Source organism: Tupaia chinensis, unplaced genomic scaffold, assembly GCF_000334495.1.
Source record: "Tupaia chinensis unplaced genomic scaffold, TupChi_1.0 Scaffold142527_1, whole genome shotgun sequence".
Classification (NCBI taxonomy): domain Eukaryota; kingdom Metazoa; phylum Chordata; class Mammalia; order Scandentia; family Tupaiidae; genus Tupaia; species Tupaia belangeri.
In genome coordinates this window covers 394,201-397,209 of record NW_006202376.1, presented here as the reverse complement: position 1 = coordinate 397,209, position 3,009 = coordinate 394,201, and the positions used below count along the sequence as shown (strand labels likewise).

The window sequence follows — 3,009 nt, the reverse complement described above, 5'->3', positions numbered from 1 at the left end:
CATTAGGCTATGGTGTTGGAGTTTTATGTGGCATAAAGCTCAGTTAGGAATTGTGAGAAAAACTCTAGTTGTGTCATACAAGAAATATTTATGCAATTTGCTTGACGTTTTGTGCAGTCGTTTTACAGTTGAATACTAACTGATCAGTTTTACTCTTGACAGAATAATGGGCCTCTTGTTTTGGGAAAGGTCACTTTCTTCAAGACAGCCAGCAGCATCAAGAGAGAGAGACACGTGGAACCATGAGAGGAAAGGGGACAACTACATAGGTGGTTTGATCTGCTGATTCAGCCACAGCAATCAATGAGGTGACAGATGCCACAGCCGGGTCTCCCTCACATCTCATTACCATTGAGAAACTTCATAAAGCATTTCTTTCTACTCATAGTCTATCCTTTCTATTTATGTATTTGATTCATACAATGGAATCAAAGGTACATGAATAATTTTGTTTTTCTAATTATTTGTCCATTAGCAATAAAGAGTCTAGAATTTTGCTACTATTAGAAAAATTGTTGATACAAATAATTTGTAATGACTTTATTAAGTTAGAAAAATGACCATATGGTTATCTTATCTAGTGAAACTTAATTGGTTTAATAAAATTATTTTAAAGAAAACACTATGATAGAAATAAAATCATAAAAAGTAAATAAGAGTTGGGTTTCTCTTTTATTGTCTATATTTTTAAGATTTTTCTTAAATTTCCTGCTGTTACTAAACAAATATTATCTGAAAATATGTTTCATTGATACATTTAATTTTAGGTAATCAATTTATAATATTAATTTAATAAGCAGGGGACTATTTTCTCAAATAAAGTAGCTAACACTATTTGCACAACTAAAATCCATTCAGGAGTCAACATTCTCTTTTACTATATTAACACACAAATCTCTAATGGCTAAAACCTCATATTTTATGAAATTAGTTTTTTTTTTTTTTTTCCTTTGCCATTCTAGTGACTTTGGGATAATCCAAGAATTATTACTATTTGATGAGAAAAATTATTGGCCTTTTTATTATTATAGTAATGAGGCCCTGAACCTGTTACTCATCCCAAATATCTTTCTAATAATAACAATTAAAAAAAAAAAAAAAGATTGGGTGCTCACTTTAGCAGCACATATACTAAAATTCAAATAATACAGAAAGACTGACATGACGTTTGCACAAAGATAACATACATGTTTCTGAAGCATTCATATTTTTTTGGGGGGGAGAGGTTTTTGCTATAGGGAGCATGCGCTTGCCAGACAGAGAGAGACATAGAGACAGAAAGCGAGAAGTCACCCCCCAGGGGGGATGGTCACGCCACAATCCCTTCTCCTCCATCCTCCTCTCGGGATCTTGGGCATGCATGCTCACATGCCCGGCGTGAGTTTTAAGCCACCGGGTCCGGGATGCGAACCGCGGTCGACTACGTGGGAGTCCAGCAACATAGCCATTATGCTAACTGCTGGTTCCCAAGAGGCATTCATATTTTTATTCTTTTTTTTTTTTTTTTGAGAGAATTTTGTTATAGGGTGTGTGCACTCACCAGAGTGATGAAACAGAGAGATAGAAAGCAGAGAATCACCCCCTAGGGGTAGGGCCAAGTTGCAATCCCATCTCTTCTCATCTCTTCTTGGGACTTTGTGCATGCCTGTACACGTGCCTGCTATGAGTTTCAAGCTGCCGGGTCTGGGACTCAAACCACAATCAGCCATGTGGGAGTCATGTCGTAACCTTTATGCCAGCTGCTGGTCCCAATATTTTTATTATTTAATTAAAAACTAATGCAGTTGTGTTCTCTTTTTACAATGAGTTGGACAATGCCTGGTTTTATTTATATGAATAAAAAGATTAATATAATGCTGTATATATGAGAGCTCACAAAAATAAGGTAATATAATTTTAAGAAATTTTCTTTGTGTGCAGACAAATCCTATTTTTTAAAATGATGTGTATTTATCTTTCTTTCATTTTAAACTTAGCTTGTATAAAAAAGCACCTTTCATAAAGTATCTTCATAAATTCAAAAAATTATCCAGACTACTTATTGTTCATTGCCCAGGTCTATGATATCGTTGTTTAATTCTTCATTTTATTTTGGCTACGTGGGCTTGATACTAATATGGATATCTGAAGTAGCTGTAGCATTAATAACACTTGATTTATAGAGTTAAATCAAAAGAAATTCCGATTTAGATAAGAAGAGACTATTCAGAAAGACTTGCTGTGGAGAGACTATTCTGAACTCAGGCACCTGCTTGTGTCTCAGAATCAAACAGAAAAAGTTTTGTTTTTGTTTTTGGGAGAGGGAGAGGCAAACAAAGCTTTGCAAAATCATGTAAGAGAAAGTTAGGCAAGCAAGGGTCATGAGTAAGAAAAAAGGTGCCATCTGACAGAAAATGCAATTCGTGTGTTCTAATATTAAACAAATATTATCTGAAAATATGTTTCATTGATACATTTAATTTTAGGTAAACAATTTATAATATTAATTTAATAAGCAAGGGACTATTTTCTCAAATAAATTAGCTAACACTTGCACAACTATACTATACTAACATTCTTGGGGTAAGCTAGTCAGGTAGAAACTGGCTAGACAGTTAGGCATTAGGAAAATCATAATGCAATGCTGTCAGAAAGGGGATAACTTAAAGCCGGAGAGCTGAGTACTGCTCTTTGAAAACTTACATTCCCTTTCTCCTTAACCCTTGTCTTTCCAGGCCCAACTATGACAGACCCCCGGCCCCCGACCTCCCCCCACCCCCCACACACACACACACAGGTTACGTGAAAGAGCAATTAGAGTCAAAGTCCAGGGTATGTTAATTTCTTAGCTCCAGAATCTAAGTCTGATGGAAAGCCAACCTGGGCCTGATCGATACTCTAAGATAAGCCCCAAATCCTCAAGAATAATATCAGAGAAAATTACTGGCACCAAGGGACCAAAAATTGCACCCATACTTCAAGCCTAAATAATTAAAATCTTTGTGGCTATTAATCAATATTTCCGTGAAG

At 35.5% G+C, this 3,009-nt stretch overlaps 1 non-coding gene across 1 annotated transcript; it reads left to right on the top strand.

Moving 5' to 3' along the window:
* The first annotated feature begins 1,107 nt into the window (after nt 1–1,107).
* LOC114005124 (U6 spliceosomal RNA) lies at nt 1,108–1,213 on the top strand. The gene has a single exon (XR_003547025.1). It is a non-coding gene; the product is annotated as a U6 spliceosomal RNA (small nuclear RNA).
* The last annotated feature ends 1,796 nt before the right edge of the window (nt 1,214–3,009 follow it).